This window comes from Salmo trutta, chromosome 4 (assembly GCF_901001165.1).
Source record: "Salmo trutta chromosome 4, fSalTru1.1, whole genome shotgun sequence".
In the NCBI taxonomy this organism is placed as follows: Eukaryota; Metazoa; Chordata; class Actinopteri; order Salmoniformes; family Salmonidae; genus Salmo; species Salmo trutta.
Genome location: NC_042960.1, coordinates 12,681,122 through 12,705,953, shown reverse-complemented (window position 1 = coordinate 12,705,953; position 24,832 = coordinate 12,681,122). Strand labels below are relative to the sequence as shown.

General features: G+C 40.9%; 1 pseudogene; it reads right to left on the bottom strand.

The window, feature by feature from the left end:
* Positions 1-1,440: 1,440 nt before the first annotated feature.
* LOC115191312 (zinc finger protein 25-like) lies at positions 1,441-15,944 on the bottom strand (annotated as a pseudogene).
* Positions 15,945-24,832: the final 8,888 nt, after the last annotated feature.

Genomic DNA, 24,832 nt, shown 5'->3' with positions numbered 1-24,832 from the left:
GCAATGTCCGTACTGTGAGACGCCTAAGACAGCGCTACAGGTAGACAGGACAGACTGTTGATCGTCCTCGCAGTGGCAGACCACGTGTAACAACACCTGCACATGATCGGTACATCCAAACATCACACCTGCGGGACAGGTTCAGGATGGCAACAACAACTGCCCGAGTTACACCAGGAACGCACAATTCCTCCATCTGTGCTCAGACTGTCCGCAATAGGCTGGACTGAGGGCTTGTAGGCCTGTTGTAAGGCAGGTCCTCACCAGACATCACCGGTAACAACGTCGCCTATGTGCAAAAACCCACCGTGGTTGGACCAGACAGGACTGACAAAAAGTGCTCTTCACTGACGAGTCGCGGTTTTGTCTTACCGGGGGTGATGGTCAGATTCGCGTTTATTGTTGAAGGAATGAGCGTTACACCGAGGCCTGTACTCTGGAGCGGGATCGATTTGGAGGTGGAGGGTCCGTCATGGTCTGGGGCGGTGTGTCACAGCATCATCGGACTGAGCTTGTTGTCATTGCAGGTAATCTCAACGCTGTGCGTTGCAGGGAAGACATCCTCCTCCCTCATGTGGTACCCTTCCCGCAGGCTCATCCTGACATGACCCTCCAGCATGACAATGCCACCAGCCATACTGCTCGTTCTGTGCGTGATTTCCTGCAAGACAGGAATGTCAGGGTTCTGCCATGGCCAACGAAGAGCCTGGATGAGGAGATGCACTGCAGTACTTAATGCAGCTGGTGGCCACTGACTGTTACTTTTGATTTTGACAGCCCCTTTGTTCAGGGACATGTTATTCCATTTCTCTTAGTCACATGTCTGTGGAACTTGTTCAGTTTAGGTCTCAGTTGTTGAATCTTATGTTCATACAAATATTTACGCGTTAAGTTTGCTGAAAATAAACAGTTGACAGTGAGAGGATGTTTTTTTTTGCTGAGTTTTTATGCATAGTCATTTTAACCATACCTACATATACATCCTACCTCAATTAGCCCGACTAACCGGTGCCTGTATATAGCCTCACTACTGTTATTTCACTCTTTAATTACTGTTTTTATTTCTTTACTTATCTACTGTTCACCTAATACCTATTTTTTTACTTAAAACTCAAACGGTTGGTTAGGGCCTGTAAGTAAGCATTTCACTGTAAAGTCTACACCTGTTGTATTCGGTGCACGTGACAAATAAACTTTGATTGGATTTATCTCTTGCTTTTTTGGGGCATTTTCTTAACTGCATTGTTGATTAAGGGCTTGTAAGTAAGCATTGTATTGGGCGCATGTGACAATGTTAACCACAATCAATCACATTTCCAACAATGTGATTCAAGTACCCAACAATATGGAGCCATTGCAGTTTATTATTTTTATAAATCCATGTGTTGATTCAATAATTAAGTTTTGGAACGACTGAAATAATAACCCAGTCAGCACAGATTCTATTTTGTATTTAAGTACAATACTTTTATTCTACAAAAGTATACATGTGACATGCATTGTAGAATAACTTTTCTCACTATGGTAACACTTTTCTATAAATCTGGTCCCCTCGCTTTGATAAAATTAATTTTAGAATGCTTTGAAAAAGGTTTAACATCTTTACTACTTAATGTCAAGAAAACATTCATTAAGGCACTATCATTTCCTCATAAAACACCAGCATCAAGCAGGACAAGGTTGTCACTATATGCAAAACCAACAGAATGAACTACAAACAAACTAGTACTTCATTACATTTCACTATTCATGGGGCGTGGACATTTTCTGCTGGTGTATTCTCAGGTAGCTCCTCACGAAGAACTTCTTCCCGCAGTGCGTACAGGTGAATAGCCTCTCCCGTGTGGACCTTCAGGTGCATCTTCAGATGGTGCTGATGGGAGAACCTCTTTTCACACTGAGAGCAGGTGTAGGGTTTCTCCCCTGTGTGGACCCTCTGGTGCCTCTTCAGGCTGGAGGAGTGTGAAAAACTGGCCCTGCACAGGAGGCAGCTGAAAAGCTTCTCCCCTGTGTGAACTCTCTGGTGCCTCTTCAGGCTGGACAAGTGTGAAAAACTGGCCCGGCACAGGTGGCAGCCGAACGGTTTCTCTCCCGTGTGCATCCTCTGATGGATCTCCACCTGTTTAGAGAAACGAAAGACTTTCCCACAGAACAAACACGGGAAGCGCTTCTCTTTGCCACCAGATCTACTGATAGCATTACTACTACTGTCATTTGTCAATGCGCTGGTGTTGCCATTTAGTGTTGAGGCACTGGCATTGTCTGAGGTCTGGTTTAACATAAGGAGAGTGTGAGGAGGATGAAGGCCAGGGAGTGTCTGTGTTGTCACAGGGTCCATGTTCCAGTTGATAGATCCTATAGAAGGCAGGTTGAAGGCAGCACCTGTTAGGGGGTTAACCTGAGGCGCCATCAGTCTCTCTGAATCACAACTATAGGAGCAGGACGGAGCATCACTAGCCGAGTCTGTGTCTGTTCTCATATGGACACCTCCTCGTCCCCGCAGACCAAATCTACGCCTCGCCCTGGTCTCAGCCAGTCTCTTGTCATGGAGACTAAATTCAGATGTTGTTTTATGTTCCAATCTCGGTTTCTGGTTGTGGTTAACAGTGTTGTTCCCCAGTTCAGAGTTGAGGACGCTTTCCCATCCACTGACATCCACAATGTCGCCTCTGGTCCTGACCTGCTCAGTGATGTCGTCCCCTGGGCCCTTGGCTGCACCAGTCTGGGAATCCAAGATGGTCGCCCAGTCTCCTCTGTTAGCTTCCAGCCAACCACCTGCAGGAAGAGGTTACAAAATATAATTTATAAACATGGCAGAGAAAACTATATATGGAGTTTGTCAATTACCTGGTCAAGTTCATACGTTAGAATGTGTTTTTCTATGTAAACATAAGTTCTATTAATTTCATTTTATGAATGGAGAAAAAAAACAATAGCCAGGTGCATAACTATTCCCATTGAAGATCTATTACTGTATGTAGGCTACATGTATTTCTCCCTTACCTTGCTCCCCCATCTTTAGTCTACTCAGCAGATCAGTGTTCTCTGGTCCATCTTCTATTGTCTCCTCTTTGACCAGCAGCAGATCAGGCTTCCCATCCTCCATGTCTACTGGCTGTAAGAGATACAGAATGAGAAGATATTGAATCAAGAAATCTGATATGAGCACCTTCTGATTGGGAAATGCGGGATTGCTATGAGTACTATGTAAACATGTTAGTTGATTTGATTACTTGACACTCTTTAATTAATGGTTTGATAATTGAAAGGCATGGTCCCAAACTTAAGACCAAATTAACCAAGACCTGGGCATGTATCCGCAAACTGTCTCAGAGTAGAAGTGCTGATTGAGGATCAGGTCCCCCACCTGTCTATATAGTCTTATTCATTATGATCTAAAATGCCAAACTGATCTGAGATCAGCACTCCTACTTTGTGGACAGGCCCTGACCTAGTATCATTAAGATGTTAGTTCATAGTGGGCTCACCTCAGTGTGTGTGGTCCTGTGCTGCTCAGCTGGTTCCTCTGTGGGTTCAGGAGGAGGTGTAGTCTGGTTGTTCTGCATGACCATGGTCCTCACAGGGTTCCCCAGACCCTCCTCACACCCCTCATCCTTCACCAGCAGCACCTCTAGACCCTCCTCCTTCTCCTGGAAGGGACAGGTGATACAGATTACAGACATACACTCCCTCAGGTACATACACACAGATAATAAACACACTTTCAACATGGAGGGTCCATACTTGCGAACATAAGCAATCACTTAAATGTAAACGGGTCCCTGGTACAAAATGTGTATTAGCCAATTAAAATCGTAACCAAATGCTAAATTGTAGCTGGTCCCATCAGACAACATGGCAAACGTTAGCCCTATGATAACCTCTCTGATTATATCCTGGCACAAGTTCTTCCAACTGCAAGTTCTGTTCATCAAAACAACTATCACGTGTATTTGACTGACTGGTCAAATTGCTCTCTGTGTAAATTGCCTAGTCCACATAATTGTGGCAAGTGTATTAATCTCACATTAGTAATTCCCCCTCATTGAAATGTAGATTTGCATAGGTCTTAGTGTGTTGAAAAGGTACTTGCCTACAGCCAACAACTTGAAAATTAAGATTAAGAATTAATCGTTAAGCCTTGCACAAACACACTGCTATTGGCTAATAATCATATTGCATAGGTTATATTAAATGGACATACGGGTACACAGTGTAGACCTACATGTTCACATGTAATTTGATAATCATCTGCCTTGTCACAAGCTAGGTTTCCATCCATTTGGCGACAGATTTTCATATGAATATTCAAAAATCCGCATAAAGAAAATATGCACATTTTCCAACCAATGGTGTTTCCACTAAACTAACTTGTATCAGATAAAAATCAGTGCGTGATGACATAGTGCACACAAAATGTACTTTATCGCTTAAGTTTTCATGTACCTAATAAAAATCTAAAGTTCAATGTGTTTCCAACTCTACGGATAGTTTTGTCCCAAACTGTTACGTTAAATAGCAAATGTGCCTACTGGTCTTGGCACGTGCGCTCTAGCCAACAGCTGGCAGATACAGTTCGGGTAGGCTAGTCTACATGATGAGATTATGATGGATAAGAGCGAGAATATTTGTATTTGTCAAATAGCGGTCAAGCATCGATCATCAAGTCACCAGAATAAGACTCGATATTTATTGGAAAGGCGCGTCAAACTCAACACTGTGCACTTTCACTCCCCTGTGAAGTTCATCATAACTTATTTCATCTGTAGACTAAAACTGCATGGTTTCCCGAGTCGTAGTGGGAGGACCATAAACCATAGTGTTGCGTGACTCCAAGTTTACTTCTATATGATGCTTATTATATCAATATTTACACAAAAGGCGTTTCCACCGCCATTTCTCGCACAATACATTTTACCAACCCCAAAAGATCCCACCATGTCGAAAGAACACATGATCTGTCTGCAATTATAACATTTTACCGACACTTCGTGTTTCCATCACAGCTGTCATTATTTTATTTGTATATACAGTATGACTTTACTCACATAAAAACTGTGGATGGAAACGTGGTTACATATGCATTATTTGACTCGAGGAGGATGAGCGTTAGTGTACAATAGGCTTATAGGTAGCATTCTCGTTATCATCCTACAGATAAGGCAGTATTGCAGTTCCTTTAAATATGTTTAATCGACAGTCTTAATGTAGGATGACACTTCGCTGTCATTAGTATATTCTTATGTAGGCTACACTTACATGCAGGCTAAGCATTATTATAAATCATCCACTTCGTCGCATGCGTTTTGAATCGAGCGTCAAGGTCCTGCAGTGAACTGTTTTTTCCTAACAAAAAAGCTTGATGCGAGGGGGGGCTCATGGTGAAAGTGCACTACTGATTTAGAGTCGACGCTTTAGCAGTGTGTGCTGCCTAGAAGTGATAATGGTAGCCTACATGACTTCTATTTGACAGTCTTTTTTTTAACGATGTACGATAAACTTAAGCTGTAAGGACCTCTTGTGGATGGGTGTGTGTGGAACAGAAACAAAAACATGAATTTTGTCATATATGCCAAAACCGTGAAAATGTAGTCTAACATCAGTAGTAGCCAGTAACCTAGTCAATGATGCGTCAATGCAATATTGGCACACAACATTTTGTTACAGACCAACCAAAAAAAAAGTAAACCTTGAATTTGAAGGTTTAAAATATCCATCTAGTTGCCAGGGTTGACCTATTTGAAGAAATAATATTGGTTGGTGGATATAAAGTATTTGATAGGCTGATGAAGAATTTGTGACAGGATATAATCAGTGCTACCTGTTGAGGTTAGCATAGGGCCAACGTGTGCCATGTTATGGGACCAATTTAGCGTTTTGTCACGTGCAAGTAAATTCACGATTTTAATTGGCTAATACACATTTTGTGCCAGATAAGCAACCATGTAAATTTAAACGAGTTATGTTTGCACAGTGTTGTAAAAATTACCCAATTGTCATTCTTGAGTAAAAGTAAAGATACCTTAATAGAAAATGACTCAAGTAAAAGTCACCCGGTAAGATACTACTTGAGTAAAAGTCTAAAAGTATTTGGTTTTAAATATACTTAACCTGTCTGGGCTAGGGGGCAGTATTTTCACGGCCGGATGAAAAACGTACCCAATTTAAACAGGCTACTACTCTGGCTCATAAACTAGCATGTGCATATTATTAGTAGTTTCTAAAACTGTTTGAATGGTGTCTGTGAGTATAACAGAACTCATATGGCAGGCAAAAACCTGAGAAAAAAATCCAACCAGGAAGTGGATTGTAGTTTTTCAAGACTGGGCCTATTCAGTATACAGTGACTTAGGGTTCAATTTGCACTTCCTAAGGCTTCCACTAGATGTCAACAGTCTTTAGAACGTGTTTCAGGCTTTTGCAGTCAACAGAGAGCGAACAAGACCTCCTGGAGTCTGATGACTGAGAGAATGATAGGCCACAATTACGCGCGTTCACATGAGGAGGTAGCTGTGTTCCATAACGTTTTTCAAGACATTGGAATCGTCCGGTTGGAATATTACTGAAGTTTTACGTTAAAAAGGCCCTATAGATTGATGTTTTACAACGTTTGACATGTTTCAACAAACGTAAATATAACTCTTTGTCGTGAAATTTTCAGCGCGCTTCCAACATTTGGAGTAGCTTACTGAAAGCGCAAACAACAAGGAGTTATTTGGACATAAATTATGGACTTTATCGAACAAAACAACATTTATTGTGGACCTGGGATTTCTGGAAGTGCCTTCTGATGAAGATCATCAAAGGTAAGTGAATATTTCTAATGCTATTTATGATTTTAGATGACTCCAAAATGGCGGGTATCTGTATTGCCTGGTGTATTTTTCTGAGCGCAGTACTCAGATTATTGCAAAGTGTGCTTTCCCCGTGAAGCTTTTTTGAAATCTGTCACCGCGGTTGCATAAAGGAGATGTTCATCTATAATTCTTTGAATAACAGTTTAATATTTTATCAACGTTTGAGTACTTTTGTAAATTGTTGTGCTGATTCACCGGAAGTATTGGAGGCAAAATATTTTCTGAACATCACGAGCCAATGTAAAATGCTGTTTTTGGATATAAATATGAACTTTATCGAACAGAACATACATGTATTGTGTAACATAATGTCCTAGGAGTGTCATCTGATGAAGATCGTCAAAGGTTAGTACTGTGTTTTGGGTTTTATTGACACATGTCCTTGCTTGGAAAATGGCTGTGTGATTATTTTTGTCTATGTACTCTCCTAACATAATCTAATGTTTTGCTTTCACTGTAAAGCCTTTTTGAAAATTGGACAATGTGGTTACATCAAGGAGACGTGTATCTTTAAAATGGTGTAAAATAGTTGTATGTTTGACAAAGTTGAATTAAGACATTTTGTTGTTTTTGAATTTCCCGCCCTGATATTTCACTGGCTGTGTCCCGCATCCCACCTAGCCCATAGTTAAGTATCAAAAGTAAATGTAACTGCAAAAATAAAAGTATAAATCATTTCAAATTCCTTATATTAAGAAAACCAAATTAGATAAATGTTATTGGTTTTTAATCTACAGATAGCCAGGGGCACACTCCAACATCATTTACAAATGAAGCATGTGTGTTTAGTGAGTCCGACAGGTCAGAGGCAGTAGGGATGACCAGGGATGTTCTCTTGATAAGTGTGTGAATTTGACCATTTTCTTCTCATGCTAAGCATTCAAAATGTAACAAGTATTTTTGAGTGTATGAAGTAAAAAGTACATAATTTTCCTTAGGAATGTAGTGAAGTAAAAGTTGTAAAAAATATAAATAGTAAAGTACAGATAATGCCCCAAAAAATACTTAAGTAGTACTTGAAAGTATTTTTACATACATGAAGGGGACATTTCGGCATTTGCTGTATGATTAGTGAGAAAGTTCATATTGCAAATGTACGGTCCCTTACTAGACGTCCGCGAACGTTTGTTAAATTCGTGGACGGCGTCGGGCCGTGCACCGGGGCCGGATCTTCCGGGAAGTCATCGAACGGAGTCTCTCGGACATTCGGTTTCCGTTTTATACAATTTTCAAATTTTGGTAATCTCTCACCTGTCCCGGATTATACCACAGGAGGGCGAATGGAATCATATTGCAAATGTAACAAACATCACCAATCACGACGTAGCCTTTTCTCCTAAATGGAAAAGACTTTGAAGACGAAACTTGGTGAGCATTGTTTGGCATAATGGGCAGTTGGCCCCGAACAAGATGGAGTCGAGGCCTCAACGCTTTTTGAGTTAAGGCCATTTTTCTGGGATTAAAAGTCAAAAATTAAAATAGAGCGCTAATTTCACCGCTTCATGTCAAAGTAGATGAGCCTACGGTGTCAGGAAAAAAATAACCAGACATTTATCTATCGTCATTTAAGAGAAATCGTACAATGTCAAATTGGTGATATTAAAAAAAAAATGGTTTTTTTTCAAAAAAGTTACAGATCCAGTTGCAACGTGTTCAGATGAATCCGTTAAGGCGGGTTTCGGAGCTCTGTGAGATTTCTGTGATTTTCTGAAACAACACACTTGTTCAACCCTCTGTAAATAAGTCAGTTCTTAACGTAAAGACTTTCAGCTTCCTGTGTCAACCAGAAGTGCCTTAAAAATGGTGTCATAGGGGCTGTTTCGAAGGGTTAAAAAGGTCAGATCTTTCCACAACTTCATGTGTGTGATTAGGCAACCCTCATGAACTGTAAATCAGTCATTTCTCCAAACAGATGTCAAAGAAAAGCTCTCTCTCTCACACACACACACACACACACACACACACACACACACACACACACACACACACACACACACACACAGCAAGGATGGAGTGACAGAGCGTGGTGCTTAAAGACACACAGAGCCTGCAATGGCATTACCATTATCTCTAGGCTGTGCCGAGTTCAACGAGATGCCCTGCTTGACCGTAGCTCGCTCGGTACAAGCGCAACGACCGTGAGAAAAAGTAGGCCCAAAATGAAGCCTGGCCCCAAATTTCAAGTGCTTTTGGGTGACAGCGAGAGAGCCGTTAGGGTTAGAAGCACAATTCGACCTCAGGAACGTTCCTGAGGTCCTCCCGATCTGTGCAAGCCTAACCTTGACCGTGTGGCATTAACCCTTAATAGTTAAAAGGTGTTTAAATCTCACAGTTTGCAATGACTTCTCTCCCCATAGGAATACATTGCCTATTCCCCTTAATTCAACCTGAAACCTATGTGGGTTATGAATGCCTTATGAACCTGTCTTTGATAACAATCCATCAGGCTACTGTAAGGTCTAGCTGTGTCGATTCTAAGCTTCCTGGAGCAACCGGTAGTTGTTAAAAACACCCTAAAGGTGTTTTGATATAACCAACCTACAGATTGTGAAAATCACTGAATTCAACCCTGTGTAGATCAGTCAATTCTTAACGTAAAGACTTAAAACTCAGGATTCTGTGAAGGCCTACCCCAATGACAATGTGTGTCGATTCTAAGCTTCCTGTGCCAACCGGAAGTGCCTTAAATATGGGTCACAGGGGCTGTTTCGAAGGGTTCAAAAAGTCAGATAATTTCAAAACTTCATATGTGTGACTAGGTAACCCTCATGAACTGTAAATCAGTCATTTATCCCATCAGATTTGCACACAAAAAATAACACACACACACACACACAGCTAGGACATAGTGACACAGTGTGGGGCTAGACATACAGTGCCTGCAATGGTTACCTTTGTTCAAACGATTCAAGAACCGTCAGACCTAGAGCTCTGAAACTTTAGAAACCTGTTATAGAGCTCAAGTCGATAGTGCACGGTGAGTTATGTGGCTCTAGAAGGTTCTCAGACCGAGAAACAGCCTCGTACATTTGCAGTATGTTCAATTCATTTAGAAATGTCCCAGAGTCGCAAGACTAGGTGCATTGAAACCGCCTTGGCCCATAGAGATGGACCCCAGCCTTTCTGTCCAATAGCTCATACAAGGACCCCGTAGCATCGCCCGGAAAAAATGGATTTTCAGCACCAAATTAAGGTTGTTGCTCGGGCACCGAATGACCTATCGAGCCGAAACTTGGGATTTGGGGTCACCTCACATAGGCCTACACATAATGTCAGAGCTGGACCCGCAGCTAGAACGTAACTACGTGCTTTATGTTTTTTTATGGTTAAAACTGAAGGTGCTGTGAATTATGGGCCTGCTCTGATATGTGATAGTTGGCTTCTAAACGAGTTGGAAAAAGTGGATTTGGTGTCAGATGATATCAGTTTGGTGTCAGAATGACATCTAATTGGCTGATGGACGCTGACTTGCTGGGTGATGGAGAGGAACCACAGTCACTGCCCGGCCATCCCAAGTTCATCGGGCCAGTCAATGATGCATTTCTGCAGTATTTTTGAGCATGTCAAACTTGTGATGGTAAATGCCCATTGAAAAATATTGCAACAAATTGTGCATTTGCAATATGATTCAATAGTGAAAAACATCACCAAATGGACATGATGAAAACACCACAACGAGCGATGGAGAGGAACCACAGTCACTGCCCGGCCATCCTGAGTTCATCAGGCCAGTCAATTTTGCATTCTGCAGTATTTTTGAGCATGTCAAATTCGTGATGGTAATGGTCATTTTGGACGTTTTTCAGAAAATCGTTAAAAAAACAACAGAGTCCCACTTCTCCCTCATCATACATGACAAATAGACCATCTAGGTTGATTCATGGCTTAACATAGGGCTATATATAATTTGGGCAGTATAAATGCCATTTGGACATGGTTCACTGACTGTTGGGTTTGGAAACTGACTTCCTATGATCGTACATGGCAAATGGACAAACAACCTGACTTGGCACATTCAATACTTTCATACTGTCAATGTATAATTGACAAAAAAAAGAATTGGACATTTCATTTGGACATTTCTTATGGCATTTGGCAAAAAAAAAGAAAAAATTGTCACTTTTGACTTCCTATGAAATTGCAAATTGACAAAACATATGCCTTATGTACAAGCAAAAACAACCCAAAAAATGATGTAAAAAAAAAGTCAAAAGTATGTTCATACAGCTCTTATACATGTGTAATTGACAAAAAAATAAAAATATTTAAAAAATCGAAAGAATTTCAAAAAACGGTCCAGAAAGCACTTTAGCTTGTTATGGATAGGGGGCAGTATTTTCACGGCCAGATAAAAAAACATACCCGATTTAATCTGGTTATTACTCCTGCCCAGAAACTAGAATATGCATATAATTAGTAGCTTTGGATAGAAAACACCACAAAGTTTCTAAAACTGTTTGAATGGTGTCTGTGAGTATAACAGAACTCAAATGGCAGGCCAAAACCTGAGAAGATTCTGTACAGGAAGTACCCTGTCTGACCATTTCTTGGCCTTCTTTGTCATCTCTATCCAAAACAGAAGATCTCTGCTGTAACGTGACACTTTCTAAGGCTCACATAGGCTCTCAGAAGGCGCCAGAACGTTGAATGATGACTTTGCAGCCCCTGCCTGAAAAACAGTAGCGCATTTGGATAGTGGTCGATCTGAGAACAATGAGACGGGCGCACGCGTGCACATGAAGAGGCCATTTTGCATTTTCAGTCTTTGAACAAAAACAACGACTCCGGGTCGGAATATTATTGCTATTTTACAAGAAAAATCGCATAAAAATTGTTTTTAAACAGCGTTTGACATGCCTCAAAGTACGGTAATGGAATATTTTGAAATTTTTTGTCACGATACGCGTCCGCGCGTTACCCTTCGGATAGTGTCTTGAACGCACAAACAAAACGCCGCTATTTGGATATAACTATGGATTATTTGGAACCAAACCAACATTTGTTGTTGAAGTAGAAGTCCTGGGAGTGCATTCTGACGAAGAACAGCAAAGGTAATCCAATTTTTCTTATAGTAAATCTGAGTTTGGTGAGTACCAAACTTGGTGGGTGTCAAAATAGCTAGCCTGTGATGGCCGGGCTATCTACTCAGAATATTGCAAAATGTGCTTTCACCGAAAAACTATTTTAAAAATCGGACACCGCGATTGCATAAAGGAGTTCTGTATCTATAATTCTTAAAATAATTATGTTTTTTGTGAACGTTTATCGTGAGTAATTTAGTAAATTCACCGGAAGTGTTCGGTGGGAATGCTAGTTCTGAACGTCACATGCTAATGTAAAAAGCTGTTTTTTGATATAAATATGAACTTGATTGAACAAAACATGCATGTATTGTATAACATAATGTCCTAGGAGTGTCATCTGATGAAGATCATCAAAGGTTAGTGCTGCATTTAGCTGTGGTTTTGTTTTTTGTGACATTATATGCTAGCTTGAAAAATGGGTGTCTGATTATTTCTGGCTGGGTACTCTCCTGACATAATCTAATGTTTTGCTTTCGTTGTAAAGCCTTTTTGAAATCGGACAGTGTGGTTAGATAAAGGAGAGTCTTGTCTTTAAAATGGTGTAAAATAGTCATACGTTTGAAAAATTGAAGTTTTCGAATTTTCGAGGAGTTTGTATTTCGCGCCACGCCCTATCATTGGATATTGGAGCGGTTTTCCGCTAGATGTAAGAGGTTAAGGGGGTGATAAGTTTTTGAATTTTTTTTTTCAAAATTTGACTCTTGGGTCTTGACTTGTGTTACATTTGCAATAAGAAAATTCACTGTGGAGAGCGCTCGCCATCTATTGGATATTTGCTGTGATTTGGCACATTCAATACTTTCATACATGTATAATTGACAAAAAAAAGAATTGGACATTTCATTTGGACATTTCTAATGGCATTTGGCAACAACAACAAAAAAGTCACTTTTGACTTCCTATGAAATCATATTCCAAATGCACAAAATATATGCCTTATGCACAAGCAAAAACAACCCAAAAAATTGTCAAAATATGTCAAAAGTATGTTCATACAGCTCTTATGTGTAATTGACAAAAAAAAAGTAAAAAAATTAATCGAAAAAAAGAATCGAAAAACGGTCCAGAAAGCACTTTAAGGGGGTGATAATTTTTTATTTTTTCAAAATTTGACTCTTGGGGGTTCACTTGTGTTACATTTGCAATAAGAAAATCCACGGTGGAGCGCGCTCGCCATCTATAGGATTTTTGGGGTGTGACACTTGGCATTTGCCATATGAAATTTGCAATATGATTTGGATGAATGTGGACCAAATTGGGTGGTATTGGCATTAGGGTGTATGATTCGTGCGGTGCCAATATGTCCCCATTCATTTCTGTCAATTTCATGGGGGTCTTCCCTTACATAAGTACTTTATAACCCCTGTGTTTGCAAGTATTGACCCAGAGTGTTAACCCATCCCCACTACACTTGAGTCCTATACTGTAGTTACAATAGGACTTAATTGTTGTTAAATCCATCATGGTGGACATAAATAGGTTGTGGGTTCAAATAAGTCAACTATGATAAGTCATCAGACAAACATGACTAACTATTTTGACGTGTACAGTAGGTCTTTGTTAGTGTGTGGGTATGTGCAGTTATATTTAGTAAGTGTATATTGGTTATAAAGTGCGGTTGGGTATATGCAGAATAGGGTGAGATCAGATGTGATGTATATTAAGGAGTCTCAATGAAAGTCTTAAAATGAAAAGTCCAACTGTGTTTATTAAACATGAACAAGTTGTAAATAAATCATATGAAAACCACACATGCACATCTCAACTAAAGATTTGCATAAACTTGATAAACTGCATTCATTTCCTCATTAAAATTGTCTTGAGAGAAAAAATTAAGTAGTTGAATGGAAGTAATGAAACAGGCACTTGTGAACATCATATAGCCTACACAGTACAAACACATTATGTAACAGACTTTTTAGGCTTATACACTGAATGTACAAACATTAGGAACACCTGTTCTTTCCGTGACATAGCTAGTGTTTCCATTAACTTGTCAAGTAATTTTTTTGGTCGACATTTAGAATGTTAGCATAGAAAATAGATGCAACAACTGCCTGCTAGGGTGCGTTTCCATTTAACTATCTTGTGTCAATAAAAACAGCTGGACCTAATCTCACACCTAAATTATTATTTAAAAAAATTAAAATCGCTAAAACCTACAGTATCAAATAAAATGTAGTGGTTGAAGTGTTTCCATTACCCATTTAGGCAAATTGCGCATTAACAAATTGGCGACACCTATCTGTTTCATGTCTCAGGTAGTCTATGAAAGCCCACATGGATAGAATGCAATAATTGACTCATATTTGCCATATACTAATAACACTCATGTGCCAATGTATCATCGCGGTCCGTGCCATGGTGAAACTTGCACTCTTGTAGACCTGAAATAATTGGAAGGTGAAACTTGCAGCCAACCAGAAAAGCAAGGTGAAACAATTCAGGCATTCTTGAAAGTCAGGACAATCCTTGTCCTGCAAAGAAACATTTTTACACATTGTAGTCCATGCCCTGAAGAACTGTGGCTGTTCTGAGGGTAAAAGCGGTAATTATGCTGGTGTATCCTGAGGTAGCCCCTCTCTGAGAACCTCTTCCCACAGTGCGTACAGGCGAACGGCCTCTCTCCCATGTGGACCTTCAGGTGCATCTTCAGTTGGTGCTGGTGGGAGAACCTCTTCTCACACTGGGGGCAGATGTAGGGTTATCCCCTGTGTGGACCCTCTGATGCCTCTTCAGGTTGAATGAGTGTGAGAAACTGGCCTGGCACAGGTGGCAGCCAAATGGTTTTTCCCCCGTGTGGACCTTCTGGTGTCTCTTCAGGTCACTAGCCTGGGCAAAGCACATGTGACACTGGGTACAGCTGAAAGGTTTCACCCCTGTGTGGACCCTCTGGTGGATCTCTACCTTCTGGGGGCTGCTGAAGCCTTTGTTACAGAACATGCAGAGGAACCGTTTATCTTTACTATTGCCTGATGTTGCTCCCCCTCCCTGCGCTTGGGCTCCAGCCCTGCTGTTTGAGTTCAATACCTGATTGAAAAGGACACGACCGTGTGAATCGGAATGCCCCATCAACGTACACACTGGGTCGCGATCCCTGCACACGTGTAACGGGGAGTGGGCCGCAACGTTTGGATTTGCCTCTAAGCTTTCGTTGTAATCTAAGAAATCTCTGCCCTGTGACTGTCCGTCTCCTAGGTGATTATTTGCATTCCATGTGGGAGAAACGTCACCCTCCACTTTCACAGTCACTTCATCTACGACCAGACCTTCCTCTTTCTTATCTAGGCGCCCTTCAGAGTATAGACTACTACTGTACCGGTTCCAGTCCCCTCTAGACAGATCAGTGAATCTCTCTAAACCCAAGGGCATGTTGCCAGGGTCCATCTCTGTAGTGTAAGAACAAGACGGATCACTGACAGTCTCTAACGCATCACCTGAGTCCTGATGGGAATGAACAGTCCTCGGGCTCGGATTACCATAAAGTAAATACTCGGAGCCGGGAGCAGGAGGACAGCCCAGTCTCCCCAACCCCAGTCTCTCTGGGTCTGACCTGTGGTCAGGTACTGTGTGTAAAAGCCTTTGTGTTACAGTTAAAGTCTCTGACTTGAGGATGGCGTTTGGCATTCCACTGACCTCCGTAATGCTGCGTCGGGTCCTGGGTTGAGGCGCAGCAGCGGTGGATAGGTCCTCTGTGGCTACAGGGGGCGCCACTCCAGATGTTGCTCCAGTCTGGATGTCTCTGCTGTGCTGTGGGTCCTCTGATTCAGTCCTCTCCTGCTTGACCAGAGACAATCCTCCAGGACCTGCAGCCTCTGCAGACTAACACAAGAAGAGAGGTTATTACCGGTACATGAGTTGAATTGGATAACAATGTAGTAAGGAAGTGAATAGCTGAGGGGAGCCCTTCTGAAATAAACTGGCCACATTTTATGTACTGTAATTTTGATTTAATACTATTACACTAACCTCTATCATGATAACTTCCTGGGTTGAGGTTCCACTCCCCTCATCAACAGTGATTGTTTCGTCATCACTCCATGTATTGTGTCCCGCTGGCTTCACAAAGCTCTTGTGGCCTCCAGTGAGATGTCCTTCACCTGAGAGTGATTGGGGAAAAATTGGTGGTTAGGTACTGTCAATGCTAGATTGTACACTATTGACACTGCATGTTCGGTAACACTTCTAATAACTTCTTGAAAGATAACTAAGTTGTAATCAGGGGAATTATTGCATACTATCTAAACATGCGCAGAGGGGAACGGGGCAAAATGTACCTCTTGCCATTCCTCTGTATCGGTCGAGGATCTTGACACTACTGGGACGACTAGCAATGACGCGTTCTCTGATAGTCCTCTCTGCGCGCTCCCGTGCTACCTTCAATTCTAGTAGCTGTAGTTTCCTCCGCAATGCCCTGTTTTCATTTTGGCTTTGAGAAATTTCCAAACGAAACACTGCATAATCGTCGTCTACGAGTTTACAGATCTCTGCCACGGCTGCATTAGCTAGCACCTCCATAATGGAGGCCATTTGAGTGTGAAAACCCATAGCCATTGTTAGCTAGCTGACGTTAGAAGCTATCTAGCGTTACCTAAATAACGTAACATCTATCAACCAAGTCCTGTGTTACTAAATGTCTAAATAACAATAATAAACACGCTATCGTGAAAATTGTTCTTGGTCACTGTTTACTTCCCTTCCACACGGATGAGAAATGATTTCATTGGCAGGCGTCTTGGGGCGTGATTAAATGAAGAAAAGAGTGCGGGTTGCTCTTTGAACTACGGTAATGCTAATTATATTATAAATTAGACCTTCTGCACAACGTAGCAACGCCCACTTCCTACCCGATACATAGCTTACTGTCAGCCATACTAGTCTCGAAGTCGCTCGTTTTATCATTACCTCAGTATATTAATCATATTTCTATAGCGTTTTTTTGTATCATCCTTGTGGAAAATTCTGTTTATCCGTTCAGCTAGTGATTTTTGTAATTCGAATGTGTTCTGTGTCTTTTTTTGTCTCTTTAGCTAGCAAACGTTAGCTACCAGCTAACGTTAGTGCTAACGATGTTAACGTTATTAGTTGTTGCGGCATCTATATTGAAAGTTATGAAATTAAGATTTCATTGAACCTTCTAGTGGGCTTCGACGTCTGAAGAAGGGAGCAGTACCTTTGCTATTCCAGTGGAATAACTACCCTGTCCAAGAGATCCTCATGTCACTGATGGGAAGCATCAACTGCATCTGGGCTGTGGCTTGCCTTCTCACAAAACAACCAGTGTGGGCCTCTTGTGAAGACATGGGCCAAGGAGCAATGGGCTACTACTGCATTGCATCTTCCTTTTTTTGCTGTGACCATCCACATTGTCTAACATTGTGAAGGGAATGGCAGTGAAGGGAATGGTGGTGTCTCCTTATGGTGAACTGTTTCGCGTTGTGATTGGAGGCTGCTGGTAAGACAGCAGGCTCCCCACCTATACCTTTCCAAAGTGGGAGTCGACTAAAAGCTTTTCAGCAGACATCCCCCATGCTGCAGATCAATGGCTTGGATAGAGGGTCAAAGTTCTTGTTTGCCTCTTCTATCTGGAGAACTGAGAGGTTAGGGAGCGGTCCAAAAAGGGCGCTGTAGAGTGTACTTCTACAAACCAAAGCAGCCACTGTGGTTAGCCAATCTAAACAATGTTCTTGAAACCACCTGAAATTAAATCATGTTATATAGTCAAAGTGTAATAGGATATGACCAGCTACTACCTACTATACTGGCTATTAGGGAATACTCACCTAATCTCTCCTTCTGCCATGTGCTTTTTGGTGGGCTTGGTGATGGTCATTTTGCCTATGGGCCCAGGTTGCAGACCCTGTAAAGACAGTACAAGGGCACTATTCTAAATCACATTTTTTACATTTAATTTCACCTTTATTTAACCAGGTAGGCAAGTTGAGAACAAGTTCTCATTTACAATTGCGACCTGGCCAAGATAAAGCAAAGCAGTTTGACACATACAACACAGAGTTACACATGGAGTAAAACAAACCTACAGTCAATCATTTAGTAGAAAAATAAGTCTATATACACAAAGTGAGCAAATGAGGTGAGAAGGGAGGTAAAGGCAAAAAAGGCCATGGTGGCGAAGTAAATACAATATAGCAAGTAAAACACTGGAATGGTAGATTTGTAGTGGAAGAAAGTGCAAAGTAGAAATAGAAATAATGGGGTGCAAAGGAGCAAAATAAATAAATACAGTAGGGGAAGAGGTAGTTGTTTGGGCTAAATTATAGATGGGCTATGTACAGGTGCAGTAATCTGTGAGCTGCTCTGACAGCTGGTGCGTAAAGCTAGTGAGGGAGATAAGTGTTTCCAGTTTTAGAGATTTTTGTAGTTCGTTCCAGTCATTGGCAGCAGGGAACTGGAAGGGGAGGCGGCCGAAGGAGGAATTGGCTTTGGGGGTGACCAGAGAGATATACCTGCTAGAGTGTGTGCTACAGGTGGGTGCTGCTATGGTGACCAGCGAGCTGAGATAAGGGGGAACTTTACCTAGCAGGGTCTTGTAGATGACCTGGAGCCAGTGGGTTTGTTGACAAGTATGAAGCAAGGGCCAGCCAACGAGAGCGTACAGGTAGCAGTGGTGGGTAGTATATGGGGCTTTGGTGACAAAACGGATGGCACTGTGATAGACTGCATCCAATTTATTGAGTAGGGTATTGGAGGCTATTTTGTAAATGACGTCGCCGAAGTCAAGGATCGGTAGGATGGTCAGTTTAACGAGGGTATGTTTGGCAGCATGAATGAAAGATGCTTTGTTGCCAAATAGGAAGCCAATTCTAGATTTAACTTTGGATTGGAGATGTTTGATTTGAGTCTGGAAGGAGAGTTTACAGTCTAACCAGACACCTAGGTATTTGTAGTTGTCCACAAGTCAGAACCGTCCAGAGTAGTGATGCTGGACGGGCGGGCAGGTGCAGGCAGCGATCAGTTGAAGAGCATGCATTTAGTTTTACTTGTATTTAAGAGCAGTTGGAGGCCATGGAAGGAGAGTTGTATGGCACTGAAGCTCTAATCATGAGACAATTTAAGTTTTCATTAAATCATTTATAAGCATTATGTGATTATAACCATATGATGTTGATATGTGGTATAGCTATTAAAACATACCATTGTCCTTGGCTTATGCCACTGCTGCTCGGCCTCTGTGCAGCTGTGCACAGGTGGGACGACTGGTGTTCCCATCTGGGAATAGTGTGCAGACTGGAATAGTAATGCAACTGTGTGGTTGCATAATGAGGTGCCAGCAACACATGAACAGTGATGTTGTGTCATTGTTACCAGCTCAGAGGGCTTCAGTACAACCTGCGTGGGGATATTAAAAGAAAATTATTAGACTATAAAATCACTCAACATGCGTCACGACCAACAAACAGAAGTGACTGGCGCAACATGCAACAGCCACTAAATTCATTACAGCAATACTGGTTTAAACTTTTCTATTAAGGGTATATGCCCTTGTTTAAATGTAATCTAATGCGTCCAACATAACAGAGCTTACAGAAACATCAAGGAAGACAACTGAACAATTACTACACTAAGAACAGTTTCATAGACATGGGTTAAGCCTAGTCCTAGACTAAGCAATGCCTTTTAACGCAGATGTCCATTGACAGGAACATCTTAGTCTTAGACTAGGCTTCATCTCTGACTGTGTAACAGCCACAAACAGATGACTTTTCACCCTACACTCAAACTGTGTGGTTTCTCATTTTTCCTCATGGACCTGTGGCAGCAAGCCCTTATGCTGACCTCTCGTGGCACTTTGTCACTGTTCGAAACTGTTTGGAATAAAAAAGAATGAGCAATCATAATGTTAACTAGCTACTGTAAAAGGCATGTCTTAAACTACGTTACAGCTTTGAGTAAACGTCCTTGTCTGGTCTGATAGGCAACTTGGCAATACTTACCTTCATAGTTGAAAAGGTAACTGGAGACCAAGTTTGAATCCTTTTTCCAACTTGGAGGTCGGTGCTTTGCTACTTGTCTTGGCCAGACGATGTACATCCATCACTGTTATCTTTGGCAGCTCTTGCGAGTGCCTTGTGTAAAACAGTGCCATCGTTGGTAAGGGAGGGGGCGATGGCTAATTGCTAGACACCTTACTAGTTAGCGCGTTAATAGCTAGCTAAGAGAGACAAAAAAAGACACAACACAATAATCGAATTACAAAAATCACTAACTGAAAGGATAAACAGAATTTTCAATAAGAATGATTCAAAAAACTATAGAAATGTGATTATATGAATATACTGAGATAATGATAAAACGAGCGACTTCGAGGTTAGTATGGCTAAAATCAGGCTGACAGGACGCGATCGGGACAGGAAGCTATGAATCCGGTAGGAAGTGGGCGTTGCTACGTTGTGCAAAAGGTCTATTGCGCAGACATTGTGTCTCCACCACAGAAATATTAATAAATAGAAATCAACAACAAATCACGACCTTTTATGGGCAGTATCTCTGATATTCAGAGAAGACTTGTTTAGAAAGAACAGTGTTAGCTGGAATATACAAAATTATATAATGACTTTATTCCATCTTGGTTTACATCACCACAGTAACGTAAATATTCAACTGCCTAGGTTTACTGTCTCCGTAAAAACAGGGTATTTTACAATCCTGTTTCAAATGACAAGTTAACAATGGGTTAATGAGGGGTATGTGGATAATTGCCATCTTAAACAGACATTAAAATGTTGAACACTCTTACCCAGTTTGTAGAGACCAGTTATTCTGGAATATCAAGTACAGGTTCACTTTAGTTCATGTTTAATATTTCACCTCAGACATCACAAGACCTGAAGCCTTCCGGCCATTTACTGTAAACAGCTTGAGGTCAAGGACTGTTTGTAAAGATCCCATACCACAGATGATAGATAAGCGTTTGAGCTCTGGGGTTTTTCATAACAGAAACAGTTACGATGTCAACCAGCGATTTTTAAAAAACTTTTCCTGTTGAAAAACAATGTCCCAAGTATAAATACAGTAAAGTGTACATACACCAAAAGGTAAAACATATGTTTTGAGCAAAATAGTGTTTTCTAGACACAACTGCTCAATAGTTGGCATGATGGTCAAATGTGATGTTATTAGCCTCCCCCTTGCTTGAGGAACAATAGAGAAGCAATAGAGAACAAAAGAGGAAAGGCCACTTATCGAGATGTGCCTTTTGTTAAATCGTGTGTTAAATGAGGTAAAAGGGAGACTTGGAGGAGGACTTAACATGAGCATGTTTTGGTCAGTTGGTGCATTGATGAACACAGTGACATGGTGACGTACATCAGTATAAATACAGCCAAATGTAAGTGTTTGACTTGTGTGGCTGAGTAAGTTAATTATTGAGTGGCAATGTTTGCTACAGCTAATGTGTATGGGTTTATAATGACAGAACTACGTGAGTTTGCATTTTGAATTTAGTGGTTGCAAGTACGATTTGCAAATGTGTAATTTAATTTCGCAAGCTTGTATCATGTCTCAAACTTGTAACCTAACATTTGAATACGTTCAATAAGATTTGCAAACAATTTATTTTCAGAATCATTACAAATCCTTTTTACGAATATTAATATTCTGCTGTGAATCAAAAATACACTTGCAGATTTAGAATCTGAGCGTTCTGAGTCACTGTTGTCACGTTACCAAGATATTTGTACATTTGTAGAACGTTCTGTGTAGCTCCCTCCAGTAACCACGAGCACAACTGGTCCTTGATTTTAACTGGCGGTTTTATTCTGTAGTGGTAGTCAGAATTATCACCTTCCGTGAGGACTATAAAGTAAATCAAAATACAGTTAAGCACACTCTTACAACTTTCTTGTCTTATGAGCGACTTATTAGCTTGATATAACTCTGAAGTGCTTACATGCATAAACCAGTTTAGCCGGAGATAACAGTATCAGATTAAACACATTAATACAATTACAATACCGAATTGGTTGCTTATTACAGAAGGGAGGAAATGAAAAACTTCACACTTCTTATTCTTGGCATGAATTCACGCTTCATCCATAATTATTATAACGTTACCATCCTAACATATACGCTTCAACCTTGACGAACTAAACACGAAAAACATAGCTAACAGCGTGGGATTGCCTTCACTCCAAAAGTGTGTTGCTACGATAATAATCCCCGTTACAACAGTTCTTAGCCACGTAGTTCCGCTTGTTTTACCATTTCCCCCGCATAGCGAACACGTAAACAATTCAAACAAAAAACAACCACATAGACTGACAGGTTAATTGTCAGTTACAAAAAAAGAGAGTACAATTCGATTTTCGCAGCTCTGGGGGCAGGATATTTTACTCCTGACCAATCAGTTCCCTTTACCAAAACCACAGCCGCCTAACCATTGGCTGGACTGTTCCATCAATCAAATATCAGGAAGTAGCTACCCACATGAATGAGGATGAAGTAAATAAAACCACAACGATCTACTTGAAGGTAATCGTCTCTGTTATCTGTGTACATCGATTATTTTTGTTGTTGTAGTTTGCTTATCATGTGAAATATAATGGTACATTTGAGACGAACTCCAGACCAGCCATTGCATTGACGATCGCTATTGGGTTAGCTAGCTGGCCTCTGACATTCATCCTAGCTTTACTATCAACTGGCAAGCTTTATCAGGCTGCTTTAGATGCGAGGGGAAACCGAATATATTTGATAGTGAACCATCTGATTGGTGAAGTTGATATAAATACCATTACTTAGCTAGCGATCTCGCTAAATTGAAAGTACTGGGGGAAAGCTAGCTAGCTAGGTTAGCTAGGTTTCTAGAAAATAAAAACTATATATTTGTTAGCTATATTTAAAGACTTGTTACTTTTGAACACTTGTCAAACTACTTCTTCCCACTGCCTGTTTTATTGATGAATTAGTGACTGAAAAGTTGGAAAGAAAAATGCCCCTCCCAATTTCACTGCTAATAGACTACTAGGCTGTATTGGTTGGGTATCATTTGGCTGGTGTGTACATTACATTAGTGTTTATTTAGCCAATTTACTGACTAGGCATATTGTTTTTGTTATTGCATTTCAGGTGGAGTGGGAGTAAGATCACTAGAAAGCAGCATGCTACCAGGCCACCACAGGACCCTTGAGGTATGAGTCAATGCTTATGAACTCATTGCATTTTGACTATGCTAGTACTTCCTGGTTTGGGGGCTTATCTAAACTTATGAAGGGGAAGCTCCAGATAGCCCAGAATAAGCTGATCAGGGTAGTATTGAAGGTGAGTCCACACACTCACATAGGCAGGAGCTGCTTTCAGAAACTAAACTGGCTGCCTGTTGAGGCTAGGGTGTCTCAGATTAGACTAGGTTTGGTTTACAGGAGTATTTATGGTCCTGCGCCCAGATGTCTAAGTGATTACTTTCCTCGTGTTAGGGATGCACACAATCACAGCACCAGATCAGGTGTTGCTGATGTGTGCTTATACAGGTTCAGGAGTAATGCTGGGAAAGGTACTTTCTTCTATACTGGAGCCTCAGAATGGAATGAGTTGCCTCTGCCTGTAAAACAACGTCCTCACTGGACAGCTTTAAAAATAAAGTAAAAATATGTTTGGTGTCTTCTGTGCCCATATGAATAACCCCTATGATGTAACTGGAATGATGAGATAGATGTTGTTCTTCTATGTTTCTGTTTTATTATTTCACTGCCATACTGTGTTTGATCTTGTCTAGTCATCTTGTCTCAAGAGGACCACAATGGAAATAAGTCCCAGACTTTGTGTTATCCTTGATGATTTTATTAATGTGCATGTATGGCCTTTAAGTTTTGTGTGCTTGTTTTTTAAAATGGTCGAATTAATAAACTAAACTGCTTTGAATTGCCCATTTATATCAATGGCACTAACAAAATGGTTGGTTTGTTCAGAAACGTGCAGTAAATGCTAACACGACTTTGGTGATGAAAGTTCCATAATGTATTTATTGTCATCTCCCTATCAGGCCTCAGCATGCTGTGACAAGGGCCCGGATGGTGACATATGCTTCAAGCTGCCTGACTGAATACAGGGGCCTTTAGCAATACCTTCCCTTTGATTACAGCCTCTCCTTATGTCTCGTAGCCATTTAACATGTACTGTGTGTAACCACTCAAATTCTTACAACTTCTACGAACACAAGAACAGACTTATTTTCACTTGCCTCTGGCTGCGTTTACAGGCAGCCCAATCCTGATATTTTTCCACTAATTGGTATTTTGACCAATCCCAGATCTTTTCACATCAGATCTTTTTCAGCGCTGATCTGATTGGTCAAAAGACCAATTGGTGAAAAAAAATCTGACTTGGGCTGCCTGTCTAAACACAGCCTATTTGTCCTATACTTCAGGCCTGTCTGGGATATATATTTTAGTTGGCACACCTGTGTGATCTTTTATACATGAAGAATAATTTATTCACCCTGGATATGAGACTTGCATTGATTTTTAGACCTCTTTGAATCAGAAGCACCAAGTGTTATCTTGATGGAGAAAGTCTGCATGTTGTCAGATGTTTAAGTTACCATAGTAGTTAGTAAAAATGAGACCAGGCTAAAACAGTTCTGGTTTTGTAACCTATTAAAAAATGAACATGAGTAGTTTATACAAAACTTTATTGCATTTGGTGAACATCCCCTTTAATTTGTCCCTCTTAAAGCCTTGATGGTTGCATCCTTCCTCAGGGAACTGTCTGCTGATAGCTGACATGGTGGCAGGTGTTTTGATGTGCCGCTCTAGAGTTCCATGGCCCAGCAGACTCCCCTGGGGACAGGGGGATGGACACGTTTGTTTTTATAAAAGTCTGGAATACTTTTAGAGGGAGGAGAGGGCATGAGTTGGAGTGAGTACAGTAAAT